Genomic DNA, 25,229 nt, shown 5'->3' on the forward strand with positions numbered 1-25,229 from the left:
GCTCAGTCACAACACACTTGCTCATCAGAGCCATGTATCCAGTGTACCGATCAGGTGACTGTCTTTGCCTGCGTTGGGCTGTAGGTGGTCCTACAACTTTCTCTGCATCTTGAGCCAGTCGCTCAGCTTCTGTCAAGCGCTTTCGCCCTCTGATGGTTGGCGCTGCATGAGTGGTCTCTTCCACTCCATGAACCTCGTCCTGTGGTTGATCCACGTCCTGAAGCTCATCCTTAGGAACTAATAGCTCCTCATCTGCATGCAAGTGTAGCTCCCTCTCAAGCGAACACTTCATGGCTTTCTCCTCCTGAAATTTTATATCCCGTCACACAACAGTTTTACCACTGTCTGGAAAATACACACGATAGTTGTGGGGCGTATCAGTGTACCCCACAAATATCCCAACCTCTGCGGTCGGCTCCAACTTCTTCCTGGCACCCTTCGTCACATGCATGTAAACGTTAGCACCAAAAATCCTCAAATGAGAAAGATCAGACTTCTTACCAGAATAAGTCTCCTCAGGTGTTCTCATGCCAAGTATCCTATGAGGACAACGGTTCTGCACATAAACCGTTGTATTGCATGCTTCTGCCCACAAGTGAAGGGGTAGGCCCTGATCATGCAACATTGCCCGTGCAGCACCCACAATCGTTCTGTTCTTCCGCTCAGCTACCCCGTTCTTCTGTGGGTTATCGGGAGCTATGAGCTCTCTACAAATCCCTTCTGCCTTGCAGAAATCCTTGAACTCATCCGAGATGTATTCACCACCATTATCTCTCCTAAAAGCCTTCACCTTCTTCCCCGACTCCTTCTCGACCAGTGCTTTGAATTCATAAAACTTTGAATATGTCTCGCTCTTCTTTTGCATGAAGAAGATCCAGCACTTACGAGAGAAATCATCAACAAAAATCACATAATACCTGTGTTTTGTGTCGAAGCAATTGAGAAAGGTCCACACACGTCTGTGTGAATTCTCTCAAGGATCATTGTGGTGCAACTATCCTTCTCGTGAAAGGTGGCTTTCACAAACTTACCCAAAGTACACCCCTTGCACTGATCTGACTGCGCAAGTGTGCCTCTAGGAAGCCCTGTAGTGATCTGCTGCAGTATCTTCAAGGCTCCATGGTGAAGGTGATGCAATCTCCTGTGCCACAACTCACCATCATCCCGTCTCACCAATCCTTCTGCCTTGCCCGCCATTGCTGCGCATCCATCTACATGCAACTGATAAAGGTTCCTCACTTGAACCCCTATCTTCCGGGTCTCACCAGTTGTCTTGCTGTGCAGGAAAGCCTTTCCCTCGCTGAAAACAACATCATACCCCTTGTCTTCTAAGATCGCCACTGAGATGAGATTCTTCGTCAATCCTGGAACATGCATGAATTCCTTCAATACGAAGGGTTTACCAGACTCCCTCTCAAAGGAAATGGTACCGATACCGGTCGCACTGTATCTACCATCATCGCCCATCTCGATGTGCACTCCAAGATCTTTGTCCTCCAGATCAGAGAACAAATCTCTATCTCCCGTCATGTGAAAAGACGCACCACTGTCCAAGAACCACACTGATCCCATCACACATGAAACCAAGCATGCGATCAATGAAAAATCAAGCTCAAACTGTGAGGCTAGAGCCTCTCCTGCTGAAGATCCAACAGTCTGCTTGTTCTTCTTCTTCTGTGGACAATTAGTGGCATAGTGTCCGTGCTGGTGACAGTGAAAACACTTCACCTTGGACATATCCTGCTTCTTGCCTTTCGCACCAGACTGAGAAGCTTTCTTGTTCTTCCCCTTCTTTGCTTTGGCAGCCAAAGCGCAATTCTCTTCATCATATACCTTTGATGAAGATCCATTCTCACCTTTATTGTTTCTGAGTTTATCCTCGAGCGCCAGGTCGCTCTTGCTTTGGAATAACATTTGCAATCCGTTGAAAGACATTTCAACAACACTGCTGCAAATTCGAATTCCACCAGCTCCAAACTCAACTGCCTCGGATCTAAGATTCGTGAGAACACAATATTTCTCGTACAGAGATTGACTGTATGGGCATTTACTGGATATCTCACCTTCCAAAGGAAGGATGAATCCAGAGGCTACCTGGCTCGATTACAAACTCTGCCTGAAGAAATAGAATGTAAACACTTCCTGAATAGTAGATCTGATGATCAACAACTCTGATAGCATGTAGAAATTTTGAATAATTTAACACATATTCAACAGAGATTATCCTGATCATGTACTATTGCGGAATACATACACAATACATAAGCTCCTCTACGTTGATCATCAATATAGCAGCATCAATAACAATAAAACATCAAGAGCATTCACACATTAACACAATATGTAACCCGGGGAAAGCATCTCGCTAAAAACCCCACACTATCTGTATATTAATGATTGAGACCATGTAACATTACAAAGTACAATGCTTATCACAAGCAATCCAGTACCAGCTCCACCTGTTACACACAATACAGCTAAGATCTGATCTCCAAATCTATTCCACTGCTTGCCTGCCTCCATTGCTCAAGAATGAATGAGAATGGTCTACCAAACTTGTATTTCACCTCCAAAGAATCACTCACAATGTGTAAGACGTGAGCATAAGCTACAAACTGGGCAAATACATGAGAAAACTCATTGGCATACTCAATCCCTTGATTGTGCAAGATCTGATGCACAACTATAGTCACAACTGATAACAATCTGATTCTCTAACACCTGTCCCTGCTGAACTGAACATGCACTGACATGCAACTGAGTTAACTGATGTATTCTATAGTTGTATTATGAGTTAATAATTAGTTTAACAACTCATCATTAGTCTATTTGCAGTTAGACTAACTACAACTAGTTTAACCAAGTCAAACTGAACACAACTCCATCAACTCCACAATCAACTCCACCAAACTCAATTGATTGAGTTCTAACTGAAGTCATGCATGCAACAACTCAACTGACTCATAAGAAAAACGTACTTCCTTCTGACAGCTGCATGGGCCACATCTGTAGCTCAAACTGAAGTGCTCTAAGAGAATAAGATCAAGTTTATAGTCCAAATATTATTATGAGACAATAATATTTGACTTTTCTATTTTTGACAGCCAGTCTAAAAATAGACTTTGATCACCCACACTGTGGTCACCCACACTTTGGTCACCCACATTGTGATCACTCACACTGTGATCATCCACACTGTGATAAAAAATAGAACTTGCGCCATAATTTGCCTGCGGGCCCACTTAGTGAAGGCGACCCTTTTCACTAAGCTCCATCATCTTGTTGCAATCTCAACACCTATAACTCAATGACACTTCTAGAATCCGTGATTTACATAATAACAAGTCTTACAAATCAAAAACTAACTCTAGGAATAGGCCTGACCATCCCCAACTAGGACTGACATTCTATCAAACTCTTAGCATCAATGCAATCCATAGGAAACGAATACAAGACAAAGCATAAATGACTGATAAATCATATGATACTTGACAAGAAGGATCACCACCCTCTTCCCTTAAATGTTTTGACACCAATTAGGTCTTGCATACATTATCCTTTCAGTTACAAGTAAATACATGAAATAACCATGGAAATAACTAGTCATATAGCCATGCTTATAACCAACATTAAACCATGAAAATTACATTACAGTGAGATAATAGTCATTAAATCCACATATGAATAAGTACAAAAGCAAGAGAACTTAGCTTTTATTAAACATAAACAAATCCGACTAGGTTCAGGACTTCCATGTACCACCTGACTGTAGACATGGTTGAACCAAATCTTTCTTTCAGGTCAGTCACCCCCATGCCATATTCCAAGCATGAATGTGGGATCTCATGGATAAACCAATCCAAAAACAACCAAGGGAATCCAGAGGTTAAACCACCTCCACCCTCACCAAACCGCAATCTCACCAAAACCAACACCGAGATCACAAAACCAAATTGAGCTAGGAATGAGACCGAACTCCCTCACTATCCTTGAGGAATTTTCCGTCTCATTGTCTCTTAGGCTTTATCGCAATCCACACCAGATAACCACGAGCAATCCCTACTCCAATAAGTACATTTGCAAACATCTTATAGAAAATTAGAAAAATAGTGTTTACAAAGGAACCTTGAGAAAGTTATTAGCTATCAAATTCACTTTATATAACCCTTGAGAAAGGTGTTTTCTATTAAGTTCAATTTCTAGTAATTCATAGTTGATGCTAATAGTCCTCATTCAATATGGTTGCACTTGTTTTTTTAAGCTTCTACATTCTTGTTGAGGTAGTTGCTTCATCACAAATTCCATTTTAATTTTACATGTAGGTGCATGCCTTCGTATATAATATTTATCAACAAAAAATTGACCCAAGTTTTTAAAGCCTACCTTGATAGTATATTTTACCAAAAAACACAAGTTCTATGTTCACCAATCTTATTGTCATGAAATATATAAAATATGAAAAGATTGCATTGTGCACAAACTCGTTTGCGAAGGAAATGTTGTCACAAAGTTATTTAGTGCATTAATACAGGGCATTGATGACAAAAAGTAGATCAATGTATAAGATAGAGGAAGATAGCATTGTGCAAAACTCATTTTCCCAAAAAAACATTGTCCCAAAGTTTTATTGAAATATTATTAATCCAACACTAATAATAATAATAGGCTGTTGCATGAAAGATTTCACCAAAACAAAATCCAAAATTTGAAAAGTAAACAAAAATTGACAAGTACCAAAAAATACTAAACTATATCTAGCAAGGCAGAAAGGGGAAATGATGAACAACGAATAGAAGCTGGCATTACAAGGTAATCATTGCTTGAGGTAAAATGAATAGTTATCAAGGGTCCAGGGGTTTAAGAAGCACACCTGAGAGACACAAACAGAAAATGTTTGCCCAAATCAACATGGAAAGAGCATCTCAATTTCACCACAGGAAATAAAGGCTAATGGGATTTGTAGTTACTAGTTACAATGAGATTCATCCAGTATTATCTAAACAAGTTGGGGAATTTGACTATTATGAAGAGCCTCATAGTGGCACATTAAAAAGTACTTTTGTATGCACTGTTGAAACGCGTTTGAGATATAAAATGCAGAGCGCATTTTTGTCTACAGCTTGGAAGTAGCTCTAATTTATAATGCATAAGGTCACTGCCTTTTGATGTTTAACCTCCTTGTAACATTCATAGTCAGACTAGAGTTTTAACCACAAAAATATATTATAAGATTTCACCATAATTGGCACTTCTCAATGATGCATATTTACTTTGATAAGCAAGTTTAACTTACTATTAGAAGGGAGAAATGCTTTCTGGAGGCACTCTAGTGCAAAACAGGTTAATTTCATGTCTTAGGAAGAATGATTCGAGCTGTATGATGACCTGAATCCCTCAAATGAAGATACCTCTTATCTTAGAACTTTTAATTCTTATCTTGCTACATACGTTTATATCATCAACCTGGCTTGATGTTGGACTGAACAATTAAATGCTTTTGCTCAATTTTGGAATATATCCACCATAATCGCATTATTATTTTTGTTGGTGCAATTCCTGACTTTTGTCATTTTATGTTGCATTCGTTTCCCATAACATTGTACTATCCTCTCCTCTATTCTGAATCTCTTTGTGGATCATAGGATTAACCAGAAGGGCCTAACATGCAACTTCTTCACTCATTATGCTATCTGTAGGTTTGGACTAAGTTGCAAATTTGACAAGTTCACGGGACACTTAAATTAGATTATCTTTAGACTTAACAATTGAATCTGCTGGAGGAATCCAGAACAATCTTCTACATCAGAAGCTAGTCAACAACCTTCTGGTGTTGAAAATGTAGGAATAGATTCATAGTGTTCCACTTCAAGAACAAAAGTGGCCTTTTACTTTTTTGCGAAGTTGACAGAGTCTACTGTTTTAAATGTGATTGAGGTGCCTTATCCAGTCAACTGGGTGCATAAGCCAAGCTAACATGGTCTGTTCAGGATCCAGGGCATTGATTGACTAAGCAACAGGTAATTTCTTGCTGAGTTGTATACAGGTTTGCCATGAAATTGACGGACATTATGAAGCTCTTTACAATGGTCGAATTCCACAACTTGTGTAGATAAGACTGGATGAATTTCATTGTAACCTTTCTCAAAAACAATCTTTAACCATGGTATGTAAGTGTAGAGAACAAAATATGATAGAAATGATCAAAATCTGATAGAAAATATAGGGTCTTTTATGTTGTTCAAACAATTATTTTGAGTATAAAATATTCTCCATACAAACAGAATATATTCTGAAAAGAATTGTAAAATTTAGCAAGCAAGATTAGTTCTCATTTTCAATCTAGAAAACAGATCAGTTCCTATCGTTCATGTCACCTTATTCTTGAAGGACACTTACCTTTAGTTCTTGCAGATGCGATGCTGCAGCCTGGCATTTCACATTAAGCAAACACGAAATTTCATATTTTTGTCCCAAATAATATTATAAATAAAGGTACACTAATTCTGAGATCCTTAAGCTATTGGAGGAAAAGTTCCCCAAGCCACACCACCGAGGGCTGAAAAGGCAATAACATGGGATTGCAAACGATAATTCTTGTGCAATATGCAGTAGATGAATTCCACAGTCCTCACTTCCAGCAAAGGGTATTATTAATATCATGACAAATTTACAAGTGGTGACAACAACAAATTTCGTTATTCTAGTCAGAACGGAAGCTTAGAGGTAGCACTTCGAATCTGCCCTGCAAAGGAACTTAAACTAATTGATCTTAACCGACTGTGAGAAGTAGATCCAACGTGTGGTTTCCATTTTAAGCATTAGGTACTGTCATTCGAGCTTCATATGTGCAAGCAACTGATTAGGAAGTGACCCTAGTCCAAAAAATTTAGGAATATAGCAAAAGAAGCAGAGGGTTTCTAAATTGGAGGATGGTCAAACCAACACCTTTTGCCACAGCCACAAAGTACAGTCAGATTCAGCAGACCTCTCTGGATAAGGTCCGATCTCTACTTCCATAATCTCATGCTGTTGTTGTAGATTAATTTACTACATAGCCTTTGAAATACATAGTGTTCATACAGTCAGACGACGTTCAATGCGATAACATCAATCTCAGTGAGGCAAGTTCCCATGTTAAGTTTTAAGACAACCAAATTCCATGTTGCCAGGTCAATGCACATATGGTCTTATGTCCTATTATGCGAGTCTGGATAAACTAATTGTATGACATCATGAAAAGTCGTCAATTTCTCAAACAACCTCTCGCACCCATATGAAACCCAGAGTGAGGATCACTGGAGACTGTTAAAGTTTGTCACATGGTACAAAATTACTGAATGCAGTTGACAACTGATTTAATTGACTGTTTAATTGTACCTTAAACTTCCCATAAGCAATTCAGTAGTAGCAACTCAACCACTAGAGAAAACCATGAGTAGGCCCTCCATCAATTCAGACCCATAACAGAGCTTCATAGTATTTATATCAACTCCGGCAAGTTCTATACTAGTAGGTGTTACTGATTCTATACTAGTAGGTGCTATTACAGTAAGTTCATCTATTTTACCTAAATTAGAAATTGTGACTATTGCAAGCAAATGCTAACACTAATTTCCATAGAACAATTCCTCAAGACCACTTCAGACAGATCATTCAGCTAATGTAAACTGTGGCAAAGGCAGATACATTGTGTAGTATTTGAAAGCCTTAACAACCTTGCCATCACTAACAACATATCAGATGAATCTGCAACTCACAGCATCTGCAACTCACCGCTGTTATTATTTGCAAGGTCCACTTTATCAATGTCAAATGACAACTCACTAACCATTTTAGCAAACCAAATCTAGGTTATATATGTGAGCACTGTCAATGTTATTTACCTGCGGCACTACACCCATTGCAAGTACACACCAACTGCTAGGCCAAACCCATTTCAGACTGAAAAGCTAGTGCATTTAATAAAATGTATCACCCACTAAGCACTAAATCAGATGTGTTTTCATATTTAACACATAGTGCACTTTTATGGAAATTTCAATTGGATGATTCCATCAACACAGCCACCAAGCCTGTTTCAGATCGCCTTCCTAGCCTATAATTACCAAAGTTACCACTGCCCTTCATCAATTGCAATTTACTCCCTATTACTAAATCTTGCCAGGTGCATCTCAGCAATATCGTCACAGATGTTGTTATTTGTGGCTGAATATATCGCAACATCAATATCAAATTTTTTTGAAGATGTCATGAAATATTTTAGTGGGCTTTTTCGAGTGTGCAGTCCTTGTATAAGATAAGATAATTATATTTATGTCCAGCTAATGACCACAAAGTAGGTCAAAGAGACCGTTGAGTACAATGATGTCCATAAAATGTAGAAGAACCAAATTGGGCTTTCTCGAGTGTGCAGTCATTGCATCAGATAAGATAAGATAATTATATTTATGTCCAACTAATGACCACAAAGTAGGTCAAAGAGACTGTTGAGTACAATGATGTCCATAAAATGCAGAAGAACCAAACGATCTTTTGTAAAAAAAAATACAATAGATGAATATAAAAAGTACAATGCAGGAACATAAAAGATACAATGTAATGTATGGAATGCCCTGACAGAGAAGATCTAGGGGCTAGTGGGTCTGAGGATCAAACCCATCTCTCTCCTAACATGAAACGACTAAATAACACTGAAAAATAAATCCACAAAATTCATTGGCCCAGTGGGAGGTGGGTGGGACTCTCCACTAACTCATGGATGCTCATAGTGCATCCATTATAGTGGCATGTGCAATCATATCATGGACAAGACGGGCCTCTATCTTTCATCTATTTGTATAGTTTTACTACCTCCTTCAGATTACCCACTTTGTAAAGTCCATTCATCAATGCGGTGTATGTGACAACATCAGGGCTCTGACCTTGGCGTAGAAGATCTGTTGAGCTTCGTCTGTCCTATTATGCTAGCAAAGCCAATGTATTAATGTACAATACGTAACTAAGCTATGTTACCAGAAACAGGATGGTAGCGAGGATTTCTGGAAAAAAACGCACAAGAAACGGAACGGGACGGAAAATGCCGTTTTCTACGTCCGTTCTGGTCTTCATGGTCAGCGCTCAGAATTATCTTTCATTACCTGTTTGGGAGGTGGTTTCGGGTGTGTATCTTCAACAATGCACATCGAAGAATGTATAACGACAATCTGAGCAATTACACTAATATTCCCAGACAAGGAATCTACAATTCAATTGAAAGCACACCGTTTCATTGAAAATGTCGCTTCAATTGCCAATTTGGACCAAAGCTTATTTACAATCGTGATTTCTGGAATTTCTTATTAATTTTCCATTATCTCTCATTTTTCCGATGAAGCTATAGTTTTTATAACATAAATAGCATAAATCAAGCCAAATTCTACACCCAACATCAATCCCACAAAGATTTTTAATGTTAGAAGTTACCACTTTGGAGCAGGCTATAAGGGTCCACTATTATATCTCCCTGCATTGAAGCAGGTCATAAGAGTCCACTGTTGTATCTCCCTATCATTGAATCAGGGTCATATATTCGACCCGGGGTCTGGCCATACACACTAATCCATTATGGGTAAATCATAAATGGGATTATTACTCTATGTAAATGAATGTTTTATTTATTTATTTATTTATTTTTATTTTATTATTTTTTCTCTTTCCTCATTTTTTGAATGAGGAACCTCTATATTCCGTACCTCTATATTCTGTTTCTCGTTTTGTTGCCTTTTTCCCGTTTCTGGTAAAATAAACTAAGTTAGGCCTGCAACCTTTCTCTGGCATCTCTCAAAGAAGTTCCCTTGCCTTCTCTGGATTACCTGCTCTTCAAAATCCATTTATAAGTGTACTGTATGTTATTTGATAAGGTGGAATGCATATTTTCACCATAACATCTAATAACCCGAGAGCTTCCTGAAGTTTGTCTTCTTTGCCAAGACCATCAATAACAATGTTGTATGTGATAACATCTGGATTGCACCCTTCGTTTAGCATCTCATGAAGCACTCTGGTGGCCTCCTGCCATTGCCTTTCCCTACATAAACCATTGATAAGTGCATTGTATGTGAAAAGATTAGGGCATATGTTTTTCATAGACATTTCAGAGAAGAGCTTCCCCACCTAAGCCAACTTGCCTTCCTTACATAAACCATAAATAAGTGCATTGTAGGTAACAACATTGGGGCATATGTTTCTCCTAGCCATTTCAAAGAAGAGCTTCGTTGCCTCATCCAACTTGCCTTCCTTACATAAACCTTCAATAAACACATTGCATGTGACAACATCATGGATATGTTTTTCTCAGACATTTCAGAGAAGAACTTCCTCCCCTCAGCCAACTTGCCTTCCTTACATAAACCATCAATAAGTACATTGTATGTGACAACATCAGGGCATATGTTTCTTCTAGACATTTTAGAGAAGAGTTTCCTTGCCTCATCCAACTTGCCTTCTTTATATAAACCATCTATAAGTACACTATATGTGACCACATCAGGGGATACTTATATGTGACCACATCAGGGTATATGTGTTTCTCGGACGTTTCAGAGAAGAGCTTCCTTGCCTCATCTAACTTACGTTGTTTACATAAACCATCAATACGTATATTGTATGTAATAACATTCGGATTACACCCCTCTTTTATCATCAGATACAATAGTTTGTTGACTTCTTGGAGCTTACTTTCTTTGCATAGCCGATCCATGAGCCTGTTAAATGTGAATGTGTCAGGCTCATGGCCATTTTGCAGCATAACAGCTAACAACCCGAATGCCTCGTGGGATTTCCCAGCCTTGCAGAGCCCATCTATTAGGGTATTATATGTAACATGACTAGGCTCTTTTTTGGGTTTCATTTGGTTGAAAACCTTGATAGCGTCCTCCTCTCTGAACTTCCTGCAAAGCCCTTTGATGAGGGTATTGAAGGTTACGACATTTGGAACATACCCATGTGCTTCTATTCCTTCAAACACTTTGAACGCATAATCCATTCTACCTATTTCACAGTGACAATCAATGATAATGGTCAAAGTTATGAGATCTGGGATAATGTCGGCTTCAATCATAAGCCTATAAACAGACAATGTAGATTCATGTTGATTCATGTTGATTCCGTCGAAGCAGGCTACTTAACAAGAGACTGCAGGTGATGAGAGTGGGGGTGGATGTTGATTTAGGTGAAAGCAAGTGCTTGAAGGTATCCAGTGCCTCTTGGAGTCTGTTGGTGCGACAGAGTGTTTTAATGCACGTGTCTGCAGTGGCGCTCAAAGTGCGGAAGGAAAGACGATGAATGGAGGTGTTATTGTTGCAGAGGGAGACCACTGTGTTCCTCGTTGTAGTGACTCCCATGTTGTGCGAGCAGAAATGTGTTTGTGTGACAACAGCTCCTTCAAATCCTAATGAGTAATGAGATTGAACCCTAATTTTTTAAAGGTTTTATTTATGTGAGTGTAGATCATAAAATCAATCTAGATCTTAAATCTGGATCTACCAAGGGTTTAGAGGGATCAAATTTCTTTTCAAGAGATTGGATATCTCCCGCTTGGTAGATCAGGATTTAAGATGGATCTAGGATGGGTTAATTTCCCCTTTAAATAGGCTATATTTGACATGAATACCATGGGTAAATACCATTAATTCTCAATATCATAAGTGATTTTTATTTTTATTTCTATTATTATTATCATTTTTATTTTTATTATTATGGGTTATTTTTATTTTTTACTTTATTTTTACCAAGTTAAAATGTCTAGTTTACATTACATTAATCTTTTAATTCAATTTAATTAATTAATTTTTATATAATTTGACTTAGTCAAAATGTTAAATATTTCACATTACCACATTTTATGGCCATGTTCCAAAAAATGTGTTTTAGTCATACAAAAAACATAATAGGAAATTGGCAAACACATACTTAAAGTTCACATGATAATGCTTAATTCATTAATATATACCATAAGTCCCCTGTCTCGTCCTTGAAAAAAACAGTGTAGAATATACTCCTTGGATGTTGATGTAGACCCTTTTTTGGATAGCTCATCGACAACAGTGTTCTACTCAGATATATGTGGGAGAAAGACAAATCCAGGAATTCCTTGTGAATCTCTTTGATACTCTACAACCAGTTTACAAGCTTGTGGTGTTCAAAATTTGTACGACCCTGAAACCAATCTATGGCCACATTTGAATCTCTAAATACCACCAAATTATCAATGGAGAGCCATTTTGCGCAAAATAATACTCCCAAAAGAGAAATGACCCATGGACAAATGTTTGTACCCTGACCATAATTTCACATAAAATGAAACAAAGTTTTGGATTGATAACAATATATACCCCACACCCACAGTTCCCACTGTTGGTTGCCCCATCAAAAAAGCCAACAAGGAATTTGTCACATATGTTAATGAGGTGAATACATCTCGTGTGCTTCTGATTAGCCATTGAGACATACTCATTGAAGTATGCAACAATGGAATAGCAACACTGCTAATATCCCAACTAGATCCTTGGAAAATATGGACATTCCTCTAGAGCTGGAATCCTCAAAAAAGAATAAAGGAAGGGAACGCCGCTCTTTGTATTCCATGAGCCAATTTTGCACGCAAACGTCAATGGAAACAGTGTCCCAAGTTGGCTTCAACATTAGAATATTCACTACACCCAACCAGGTAGAAATTGCCAGTGGGCATTGTTAAAAAAGATGAGCCACATCTTCAGTAGTAGAGGTGCACAAAACACATATCCCTGGTCCATAGAAACGATGTCTGCATAAATTTTGCCACATCAGAATCTTATTCCACCATAATATCTAGCCAAAACACTTGAGTTTTAATAGACAGTTCCATTTCCAGAATTTTCTAATAAACCTCGAAGAGTCACTCTTCTGAAGAACAAAAGTGATGTGGTAATTGGCCTTGTGTGCATAAATCTGCCCATTTTTAGTACAATCATCCCATTTGCAGGTTTCCCTCTTTGTCTTTTAATGTTAAGCCATCCATGTATAAGTTGTGTTTGTAAGAATCCCATTGCACAACCAACACACCATATAGACCAAGTTGTTTAGATTTGCACCATGAAGGATATGAATAGGGCGAACTAGGATTCAGAAAGCTCTGATTTAAATAATATATCTCCATGTTGGGTATATGTCGAATGAGATGTACCAACAAAATGTGGTCCCCCTCAAATACCCTAATGGGATTTAAGCCTATTTCCACCTTATTTCTAGCCCCAACATACCATTTAAGATTTCCAATCAGTCAATTTTTTATTTTAATCATACTAGACCAAATGCATGAGGGTATTTTTTAAACCACGACCCTAATGTGAATCCATGCCCACAGAGACAATATTTTTTAATATTTTGCAACTATAATACTCTGCCAAATACCATAACCATTGAGAGCATGCTAAAGGTTCTTTATCAATAAAGCCCAACCAAAATATTCAATATTTAAAATACCCCAACCTCCATCCTCCTCCCTTTTGGACATGCTTTCCAAGTGAGCAAGATGAAATTTTGGTGGGCCCCTTGAACCTGCCTCGATAAAATTAGAAATAATTGAATTGATCTTGTTGATAATAGCCTTTGGCAGAAGGCAGAGGTGCATGTAGTATACATAAATACTTTGTAGGACTGATTGAACAAGAGTCGGCCAACCCCCTAAAGTAAGTCATTTATGCGACCACAGAGACACCCTTCGCTCGATATTTTTCCATTAATCAATTTCAATCCTTAATTCGATATTTATTAGGCTTTAGAAAAAAATTGAAATACTTGAAACCTTTGTCTAATGGTGCAACATTTATCCCAAAGATGTTAGAAATATGCATGACGGATGGGTCATCTTGGGAGGCAACAATTAATGTTGATTTTATTGTATTAATGAAAAGACTTGATGCCTCACCAAATGAGGATACAAATCTAATGCAAATAGGTCCATTCTAGAATAAATATCACTCCCATAAGTAATACATCATCCACAAATATAAGTTGAGTGATTGATATATTGCAAGTAATCGAGAAAGCACAGAATAAACCCAATGTGAGTGCCATAGAAATTGTCTTGCTCAAACCATCAATGACTAGTAAAAATAGTAGATGGGTTAAAGAATACCCTCGATCAAGGTCGTGGGAAGCAATGAAAAGATTAGATGGAGCACCATTAATAAGAATCACATAATTAACTAGAGTAACACAAGCCATGATCCTAGCAATATTCATCACATACAAGCAAATTTTATGTAAGACCAATCTTAAGAAATCCCAATCAACGAAATCATATACCTTGATCAAATCCAGCTCCATTAACATAATTGGTTTTTATTTACCTTGATGGTATGGGTACATTCTTGTGAAATCAACACGACGTCTTAAATCAATTGATTCTCCAGGAACCCAAATTAAGCCTCTGAAATGCACTCAGATAAAGTAGTCTTTATACACATAGCAATAATCTTGGAGATGAGCTTATAGAGTGTATTACAAAGAGAGACGAGACGGAAATCTGCAAACGAATTTGGCACCAAAACTTTGGGGACCAATGCAATAAAAGTAGAGTTGATGGCCCTAGAAATATTTTCCAGGAAAAGAAGAGATCATTCTTTCTAATAAAGAAAAGAAGTTTAGTCACTGAGATCAACTCTTACATCTTCAACAACTAGTTGGGAACTGTAATAAGGAGCATAAGTAGACATTTAGCCCAGGAGAAACAAAAAATGTACCCAAAACTAAACACCAACTATTCCATCAGCTACAGAGGGATTAGGTACTACAAGGACTTTAATTACTGAGGTATCCAAGACCAAAAAATATATAGGCAATACATAAACAACCTTAAGGACACAAACATTGACTCACAAAAAGAAAAGTCAAAAGACTAGACCACTAATATCTATACATATAAGCAAAAATGACTAAGAAAATTGGAGAGGTAGAAGCTAATTGTTAGGAGGGACCGGAAAGCACCCTCTCCACTGAAGTTGGTTGTCTTAGAGTTTTTCCACAATGATTAAATATTCATCTTCCAGTAGGCCTCTTTTGGATAAAGCATTTGCCCTACAAATTGGCTCTTTATGAACATGTTGGAAAGAGAGATGTTGAAAGTGTTCTTTCAAGAATTTAATTCTCTCCTTCCTGCAAAAAATATCAATAACTTTAAGTTGATAGCTCCCTTTAAGCCACCCTACCACACACTAAGAGTCTCCTTGAACATGAAGTGAAACCACTTTAATGGAAGCAACGACCAAGGGCCCACCAAGAAATTATATTTGCTTTTGTATTGGAACCCATCCACATGTTCATATAAATATGCAATGTGGTATTTCTGTAGAGATTTATAATAGCTCCTCCATCGAAGATTCCATTTTGTTGTGCTCCATCAAAGAATCCAGAGTTGTACACTGAGAAAGCAATAAGGTGTAGTCATGGAAAAAACCAAGAATCTAGGGCAAGATCTAGTGGATGTTCATAGGGTGGTTTTCAAAGATCAATTTGTTACGAGTTTTCTGGATTCCCCAAGCCACATAAAATGGAAGGGATTTATGATTCCACATATTTTAGTCTCACTAAGAGATTTTTATCTCCAAGTAACTCAATGGACCTGAAAGTCGAAAGTTGAGGCTCACAAGGACTTCCTCACACAGTGCAACAACGAAATAACATTGGAAAAATAGATGCTCATTTGTTTCTGGACCTCGTGTACATAGAACACAAGCATTAGGTCCCATGAACCCATGACGAGATAGGTTGTCCCACATTAGAATCATGTTTTCCAACACCAAGGAAGTAAAACATTTAATTTTTTGAGGAATGTCCCAACTCTAGATTTTATGACTCTACCATTTCACCTATGGGACAATGTTTTTTGGTGTGATCGTTGCATAGGCTAGATTGGGTGAAATTTGACCTGTAGCTAGATTCTTTTTCCAAACAATGGCATCCTTACTATCATTAGGAATGAGACCACCTCGGGACAATTTTAGGATGAAGCCCTCCCACTCCATTGCTAGATTACAGATTCGTTGAAGTCTTACATCTGCCATTGAAGTTGACTTTAGAGCCTAGCATAAATGTGTTACTAAGCATTGTTATTTCATCTGCATTAATTTGATTAATAAAATCTTGTGAAATAATAATAATAATAATAAATAAATAAATAAAATATAAAATATAATAAAATAAAATAAATAAAAATAAAAATAAACAAATAAACAAATAAAAATAAATAAATAAAATAAATAAATAAAAAATAAAAAATGTTCCTCCAATGAATGGTTCCACTCCTAGCTTGATGTTATTACCATCACTGATATCCCACACCAAGCATCCTTTTATCCAAGGCATAATAATCACCAAACCTTTCCAAATATTCGATCCTCCTTTGTAGGTTGAGGATTGAGCCATCCAAAGCCATTCTGAAAGGGTCAGTCTTTCAAGTATTTGTCAGCGATTATTGAGCTCTAAATACCTGTATCGGTGATCACTTTCCACAAAATTTTCATTGCTAGAGTCGAGTCGAACTAGTGAAGGTTCTTAAAGCCCCATCCTCCATAGGATTTAGGTTGAGACAACATCTCCCACTTCGCCAAGTGAAATTCAATCTGATCTTTCTTCCCTGCCCACAAAAAAATGAAAAAATCTTACCTAATTCTATTGATTGCAAATTTAGGGACCTTAGACAATGGGAGCTAGTAAACCAGTATACTCTCCAATATTGATTTTACAAGTGTCTTCCTACCACCAATCGAAAACCATTTGTAGCACCAGTTGTTAATGCGTCACACACTACATTTAATAAGCCAATTGTAGTCTTCCACCAAATAACAATTAGGCTTGAGTCGATAACCGAGATAGGTAAGTCATTGCTCCAAAGATGCCATTTTGAATGGGAGAAAGACGATAATCCTCTCAGAGATATCAATTGTGGTGTTGTGAATATAAAAGTAGGACTTGCCTTGGTTGATCTACATTCTAGTGGCCGCAAAAAAGGAGTCAAAAATAGAGTTGAAGATCTTGCATTCTCTTACCGATCCCTCTCCAAAGATCAAGACATTTTCCACAAAGAGAAAATGAGTAAGAGCTATGTTTTTGGAAATCTTAACACCCTTCAAGGAACCATTAGACTTGGCCATAGATATCATCCCAATTAAACCTTCAATAAAAATAATAAATAGCAGCGAAGACATGGGACATCCTTGTCGCAGACCCCTAGAGGCTGAAAATAAGGCAAAAGGTGAACCACTAACTAGGACTGCAAAATTAACAAAGGAAATGCAACCCATAATTGAGTATGTTACATGCATGTCAAAGAAAATATCTAATAGCAGTCTTAGAAAACCCCAATTTAACCCATCATATGTTTTTACCAAATCCACCTTGAGAATAACAGAGTTTCACTTTTTTATTTTAATGGAAAGGATGGCCTTCTGAGCCACTCCAATAGCATCATGAATAACTCTACTAGAGAAGAATCCAAACTTCTCCAGAGAGATGTTAGAAGAAAGAACATTCCTCAATCTATTTGAAATCACCTTGGAGATCACTTTATAAATAAGATTGCACAAAGAAATTGAACGAGAATTGTCAAATGAAGCAAACTTTGAGATTTTTGGAGTAAGAGCTAAGAAGGTAGCATTGATTTCCCCTGAAACCTAAGTTACCAGTAATTTTCACCTCTTCAACAACTTTTAAGAGTTACAAACCGATCAAATCAAAGAAGGCTAAATAGAACTCAATAGACCAACCATCCCGCCCAAGAATTTTATCTCTCGCAAAAGAATTGAGAACATTTTTTTTTCATCCATGGAAATAAGTTGATCAATCCTTGATGATTCCTCCCCAGGGAAGAATTTAGGAAAAATTTTGAGGGCTTTGAGTTGTTCCTAAGTATTGTCACCACCCGGATATTTAAATAAACCAGAAAAGTGAGCCCTAGTTTCCATTTCCAGATCTAGTTGTGTGTTCACTAGATTTCCTTCACCATTGAGAAGGTCTCAGATGGCATTCATATTCCTTCGATGGGAAGTATATTTTTGAAAAAAAAAATTGTTTATATCACTTGTTTAATGCATATGGCATGACTTTTTAAGCACCATATTTCTTATTTTGCTTCAAGAATGCTTTCCTTCTCAACCAAAGAGAATAGGTTACTTTCAATAGCATCTGAGAAAACTGAGAAAATAAAATTAAAGCATTTGTTATTAATCGTTTCCTCTAAAGAATTTAACTCATTTTGTTGATCTCAGAGATGCTTTCCAACCCTGGATAGTTTGACATGTTTTCTAATATAAGACATTTTGTAATATCAATTCTCCATTGCAGAAGACTAGAGAGGATTGCATTTTAGCCAATAATCATAGACTAAGGCTCGAAAGAAATCCCCTTTTAACCAAACATGGTTAACTTTAAAGGGAGTCCTCTTTTTCGACAAATAAAAGTTTAGTTGAAGGCCAATCAGAGAGTGGTCTGAGATCCAGTCATGGCGAATCCAGGATTGATATCCTCCAGTTTTAGAGAAAAAGGAGTTGGTTAAGAGAAATTTTTCTAGTTGCTTAGCAACTCCCTCAGCCTTGGTTATACCATTGCTCCAGGTTGATCCCAATGGACAAGGGTGAATGTCCACTAAATTTGCATTTGCAATCAACTAAGAAATCATGGGAATACTAAGATATGAGCCACAGCCTCCTCCCCAGACTTCGTTGATAGAGGTGGTGAAATTTAAATCACCTGTCAGAATTAGATTTTGAGCATTGAATAATCCACTATGGGCAATATGGTTCCAAAAATCGTCTTGGTCCTAATATGGGCCATAACAATTGACAATAATTACTTGACCATCAAAACACATAATAGCACCTTCCAAAATTATTCCACTCGTGGAGGAGAACGATTGAAGAGAGTCTTCCCTAGGGTTCCAAATCATTGAAAGACCCAGAGAGCGACCAACCACATTAGCGGTGACAATACACAAGTCTAGGTATATATTTATAAGGATTTATTTGGCTTTATCTGCAGATACCATGGTTTCCTGAAAAATGATGATTGATGGCCTTTGAGACAATACTAGTATGCAGAGGGCTCGATTCTTGGGAGGCCCCCCAACTACTTTGATGTGTAAGGAGATAATGATCATAGGATAACCTCAATAGGGGCATAGATGCTCTAAGGGCCCTAAAAATATCCATAGGATAATAAAACTCCTCAAATAGACCCTCGTGTGGATAAATGTCTCTGGCTAATTCCTTTTAATTGGCCTCTTCTTCCTAATTGAGATGTTCTAAAAATTGGGAGCAGTTTTTAAAAGTGAGGTAAAGGCATCGTAAGGACCAGGGTAAGTCAGAATGGCTACGAAGTTGAGGGAAGACAAGGATGAGAAATCTAGGGATAATCCCCTCTTATGGGTCTAGATAAAGCTGAAGAGGAGCCTACATGAGGGAAAAAGATGAAATCATGCAAGAGGTGCGAGACTCCTCCACCATGCGAAGTAGGTCGTGACCCATTATGTCAAAGAAATGTGAAAACAATTACATTTTCCAACCATTTGGACCTGGACTTTTGTCTTTTGCAAAAATTTTAAAACCACCTCCACTTCTTCGAGAGATATAGGCGAATGAATACGTTGAATATCCTCTGTGGTGAACATATTAGGATACATATGAGAATTATCCAATTGGTTATCAAGGTCCACATCCATCTTGGCTTGATACATCTTCGAAAAAGATTCAACGACCCCTTGTAGTTCCAAAAGAGTTACTAAATACCGACCCCCAACACCAAACAACCCCAAAATAGAATTATAATTGCATCAATTAATTGCATATTGGTCGAAGAACTTAGTGTTTTTATCTCCTCCAAACAAGCAAATGACATGACTCTTAAGATGAAATTCCTTCCCATGGAGTGCAAGAATATCCCACTTGTGACATTCTAAAGCCATAATCAACTCCTTTACCTTTTCCGAAAAGTAGCCTAGAGTAGATGGATCATGTAATTCCTTAAGTTTTTTATCGATGTCCCATAGTTCTAGTGAGTGCTTCTTCTTTTTGTGTCTTTCCCACACATTAATAATGTGCTTTAGATCATATAGCTTTGGTCGAACGACCTCCATTTTTGAAAAAATAGGGTTGTTAACAAGTAAAGACTAGAAATCCTGAACCAGAACATTAAATTTCTTATCTTGCAATCATGTGTGCTTAGATTTATTTGGGAGACCATGCCACAAGGGCACACAAACTCCCTTTGATTAATCGTGCATAGTATGTTTGATGTATGAAGTCCATCTCTTTGATGTGTGTGATGTCCAGGGGAGCTAGAGGTGGGAGCAAGCGATGTAGGGTGTTTGCATGGACTTTGGTTGTAGGAGTTGGCATATACTTATGGATTCAGAGTGTTGTTAGTATAATAGTCACTCAAGACAAAGTGATTGTCAGATCATTGTTTATCTGGGTTTGAAGTGACTGACTCCACCATTGGTTTTTCCTGCCTTCAGGAAGATGGGTTTTGTGAACCATTGAAGTATTTTTTATTATTATTTACTTGAGTATATATTTTCAGCTAGTTTAGAAGCCTCTTTTGTAGATCTTGTTTAATGGTGTCATTAGAGGAATTTTGAGGTCTAAAATGAGCCTCCTAAGGAAATTATAAAATAATAATGGAAATAATAAAATAAGATTAGATTACATCACCAAATTTTAGAGGAGAAAAAAGAAAAAATTACATTTTCAACTCGTATTTTCAAACTTATCTCCTTATGGGTTTACTCAAATTTCAAGTGGGAACACTCGTTGGATGCAGAATTTGATTCTTCATCAAATGAGTACTTCGAAGGACCCCGCTACATGAAAAATGAGAAATACATGAAAAATGTGATTGCAATCACAGTTTTTCACGTATTTCTCATTTTTTGTGTAGTATGGTCCATCAAAAGTATGCAACATGGGTACTCCTTGAATGAAAAATTAAATTTTGCATCCAAAAAGTACTCCCGCTCGAAATTTGAGTAAAACCTTAGGGAGATAAGTTGAAAATACAAGTTGAAAAAATTATTATTTTATTATTTTTCAATCTTTTAATTTTTTACCCAAAAAGTGGTGAATCATCCCCCATAGTTGACATCATCTTGAATCCTATTGGTTCTTATAAAAATTATTTTGGTTGCACATTTTTCTTAGGAGACCCATTTTAAACCTCAAAAGTTCTCTAATGTGTGTTGGAGTGTAGTCACCCTTTACGAACTAAAATTATGATATCAAGATGATATTCCCTATGAAAATTGTGGATACTTAATGTGGCGGTTCGTGTCGACATCGATTATATTGTGAAGTATTATTTCCCTAGTTTTTTTGGTTTGCAAAGCGCCACTCTATAGTTGGTAGGGTGGGGATATCTATCAGTTTATATGACTTGCTCCCCTTGATCCAGGTGGCTCGAGAGACACTCAGAGGTCAAACAAGACACATAATAGGTCTAAATTCAAAGTGGTCAGATTGCTCTCGAACTAGGACTAGATCGAAGTGCTCGTCGCCCTGATTCCAATGGTGTGAACACCACTCTAATTTGAGTTCGTATGGAGGAGTTAGAACTAGTCAAAGTTTGGGTCAAAGTGGACAAGTGTCAGGGTTAAGGAGGCTATCACTATTACTCTTTCCATCGCTATCACTATTTAGACTCTGCATCTGGTCGTGATGATGATTTCTCCTCTTCCTTATTGAATATTTTATATTGTGGGTAAAAGCCAGTCGTTATCAACTCTTTCCATCGCTATCACTATTTATTTCGTTGCCTAGATTTGACTCTACGTCTTGTCCTGATGATGAACCACACATGTTCGTTCGAAAGGCTTGGACAAAATACTCTCGATGTGATTAGTACCGAAGATGTCTCAACATTATAATTATGGATCACAGAAGCCTAAATTCGGAATATATATATATATATATATATATATATATAATCACAGTTTTTTATCAAGTTTTGATTTTATCCATGATTTCCATTGCTTGAAATCGAGGAACAAGTTCCATATATAATAATGCACATATATCCATAATAGAATTTAGTTTGTATAACAAAATATTATCACAACCACATTACTAAATGTGGTTGATATTAATTTCATTAACAATTTCATATTAATATTCAAATTAGTATTCAAATCAATATTTAACAATATTAATATTAAATTTGATGTTTATTAATAAGTGATAATAATAATATTGTTATAAACTTAAAATAATAAAAACCCAATATTATTAAAATTTTAAAGTAATAGAACCTAAACATAAGTAAATTTAGCTTAGAAAATTACTAACATCATTTAATATTGTATTAATATTGTTTTTAATGATATTATTTGTAATATTAATTTGAATGTTGTTATTATTATTAGTTATATTATTAATGATATTATTTAATAATGGTGGTATTTATTATAATCTTAACATTATTATGAAACTTAAACTTATAAATAAAATTTATATTATAAATTTTAAATTTATAAAACTAGTAATATTACTTTTCAAGTCAACCAAATGAAACAGGGTGATACCAAATTCCAACAACACGTTTCATAAATAATTTTTTAATAAATTAAAAGGATAACCATGTTCCACAAATGATTTTTTAATAAATTAAATAGACGAGGAGACTTACTATTGACAAAACTTTTCATATTGTCCATTGATTCATGTATTAGACTAAGAATATTTGTTTGGCTTGCAATCTCAACCATTCATTTTATTGACAATATAAAATCCGTAAGCCCAATTCCAATATAGACCACGGCGTAATAGACTGGGCATTTACCTATAGTTGTAGATCGTAAAAATCTGATGTGTGCTTAAATATTTGCATATTATCACATTTTATGGTCATGTTCCAAAAAAATTGTTTCAGAACATAACAGAAAATTAGCAAATGGATACTTCAAGTTCACGTGACATTGTCTAATTGATGCATATATACTCAGAGTCCCTCATCTTGTCCTTGAAAAATACAGTGTCGAATATACTCCTCAGATTTTGATGTTGACCTTTTTTGGATAGCTCATCGACAACAATGTTCTTCTCACGATATAGGTGGGAGAAAGTCAAATATAGAAATTCAACCTGAATCTCTTTGATACTATGCAACTAGTTTATGGGCTTGTGGTGTTCAAAAGTTGTACGACCTCGAACCCAATCTATGGCCACCCTTGAATCTTTGAATACCACCAAATTGTCGATGGAGAGCCATTTTGCGCAAGATAGTACTCCCCAAAGGGTAATGTCCTTTGCACAAATGTTAGCACCTTCACCGTAATTCCACATAAAATGAAATAAATTTCTCGATTGATAACAATATATAACTCACAACCATATTTCCCTCTATTGGTCACCCCATCAAAAAGGTCGACAAGGAATCTATCCCATATGTTAATGAGGTGAATACTTCTCTTGTGCTTCTAATTAGCCATTAGGCCATACTCATTGAAGTATGCAACAATGGAATAACAACACTGTTAAATATCCCAACTTGATCCCTCGAAAATATAGGCATTCTTGTAGCACCAAATTCCCCGAAAAATGAATAAAGGAAGGGAACACCACTCTGTAACACCCTCCTCCCACATCTACCCAAATAACCGGCTAATCGAGGTAAACATGCGATGAAAAGTTACTATGATATGATTCGACCTCCTAAGTCACCTTAAGGAAGTGGAACCAATGGAAACACACCATACAGACCTTCCACATCAGCAACAAGACCCTTAGGAACCATCCCAACCTCTCACGTAATCAACCCCTAAGTCCCACTACGTTTCTTGACCAATTAACCCCTCGACTCTCCCATGATATGGGCATGCCAACGTCCAAAGGGCTCTGGATGCTCCCATAACATGGCATGCCAGTGTCCAGGGACTATTTTTCTTAGTGTTCTGCCATCATCCCCAGGATTAGACCCACTTTTTCCGGCCCAGAGCCTAGGTCACTGCCCATAATTCAATGACACTTTCATAATCTATGATTTACATAATAACAAGTCTTGCAAATCAAAAACTAACTCCAGGACTAGGCCTAACCATCCCCAACAGGGACTAAAATTCTGTCAAACACTTGGCATCAATGCAATCTACAGGAAATGAATACAAAACAAAGCATAAATGACTGATAAATCATATGATACTTAACAAGAAGGATCACCACCCTCTTCCCTTAATTGTTTTGACATCAATTAGGTCTTGCATCCATTATCCTTTCAGTTACAAGTAAATACATGAAATAACCAATCATATAGCAATGCTTATAACCAACATTAAACCATGAAAATTATAGTGAGATAATAGCCATTAAATCCACATATGAATAAGTACAAAAGCAAGAGAACTTAGCTTTTATTAAACACAAGCAAATCCGACTAGGTTCAGGACTTTCATGTACCACCTGATCGTAGACATAGCTGAACCAACTCTTTCTTTCAGGTTAGTCACCCCCGTGCCATATTCCAAGCATGAATGTGGGATCTCATGGATAAACCAATCCAAAAACAACCAACGGAATCCAGAGGTTAAACCACCTCCACCCTCACAAAACCACGATCTCACCAAAACCAGCACCGAGATCACAAAATCAAACTAAGCTAGGAACACCACCGAACTCCATCATTATCCTTGAGGAATTTTCCGTCTCATTTTCTCTTAGGCTTTATCGTAATCCACATCGGATAACCACGAGAAATCCCTACTCCAATAAGTACATTTGCAAACATCTTATAGAAGATTAGAAAAATAGTGTTTACAAAGGAGCCTTGAGAAAGTTATTAGTTGTCAAGTTTACTTTATATAACTCTTGAGAAAGGTGTTTTCTATTAAGTTCACTTTCTAGTAATTCATAGTTGATGCTAATAGTCCTCATTCAATATGATTGCACTTGTTTTTTTAAGCTTCTACATTCTTGTTGAGGTAGCTACTTCATCACAAATTCCCTTTTAATTTTACATGTAGGTGGATGCTTTCATATATAATATTTATCAGCAAAGAGTTGACCCAAGTTTTTCAAGCCTACCTTGATAGTATATTTTACCAAAAAACACACGTTCTATGTTCACAAATCTTATTTTCATGAAAATGTAGAATATGAAAAGATTTCATATTGCACAAACTCGTTTGCGAAAGAAATGTTGTCACAAAGTTATTTAGTGCATTAATACATGGC

At 36.9% G+C, this 25,229-nt stretch overlaps 1 pseudogene; it reads right to left on the reverse strand.

Moving 5' to 3' along the window:
• The window catches only part of LOC149242764 (uncharacterized), a 145,864-nt pseudogene that overhangs the window by 4,638 nt on the left and 115,997 nt on the right, over window positions 1-25,229 (reverse strand).

This window comes from Pinus tabuliformis, chromosome 8 (assembly GCF_031772625.1).
Source record: "Pinus tabuliformis cultivar Carrire ecotype Pingquan chromosome 8, CPIR1, whole genome shotgun sequence".
Classification (NCBI taxonomy): domain Eukaryota; kingdom Viridiplantae; phylum Streptophyta; class Pinopsida; order Pinales; family Pinaceae; genus Pinus; species Pinus tabuliformis.